This window comes from Penaeus monodon, chromosome 24, assembly GCF_015228065.2.
Source record: "Penaeus monodon isolate SGIC_2016 chromosome 24, NSTDA_Pmon_1, whole genome shotgun sequence".
NCBI classification, from domain to species: Eukaryota; Metazoa; Arthropoda; class Malacostraca; order Decapoda; family Penaeidae; genus Penaeus; species Penaeus monodon.
Window position 1 is genome coordinate 15,506,931 of NC_051409.1, and position 426 is coordinate 15,507,356.

The 426-nt window shown below is 40.6% G+C and overlaps 1 protein-coding gene across 1 annotated transcript in view; it reads right to left on the reverse strand.

The window, feature by feature from the left end:
- LOC119588628 (UDP-glucosyltransferase 2-like) overlaps positions 1-426 on the reverse strand; it is a gene marked incomplete in the record, with an annotated part of 30,326 nt that overhangs the window by 22,255 nt on the left and 7,645 nt on the right.

Here is a 426-nt window from a genome sequence, read left to right on the forward strand (position 1 = left end):
CCTGTCCATTGAGGCTTCATCGAGAACAGTAACCAGGGTCTCAAAAAAAGTCAATCCAAAGTTAAGGTTGGTGATCTATTGACTACACAACTACATAAATATTCTGAGAAAGGCTTTCTAGTTTAACTGGTAGGGAAGAAGGAGGTCATTTACTAGGAGTTTATGAGGAGTTTTATTAAGCAGGCTGAAGGTAATTTGACCTTAAGCATGTATCATGGCTTCTGGCATCTCCTATTGGATAAAGATTTGCCTTAATCTCATATGCTGCTATATTTAAGTGTGAAAGTGTTACCGCCAAATACTGCGAACGACTTAGAAAGAGCTATGGAAGATCTAGAGATTCGCTCCTCTCTCAGTATGCCCAAATGAAATACCCGTTACTGGAAGGATAGCGTCTTGAAGTGAACCCGGAGGATACAATCCCAC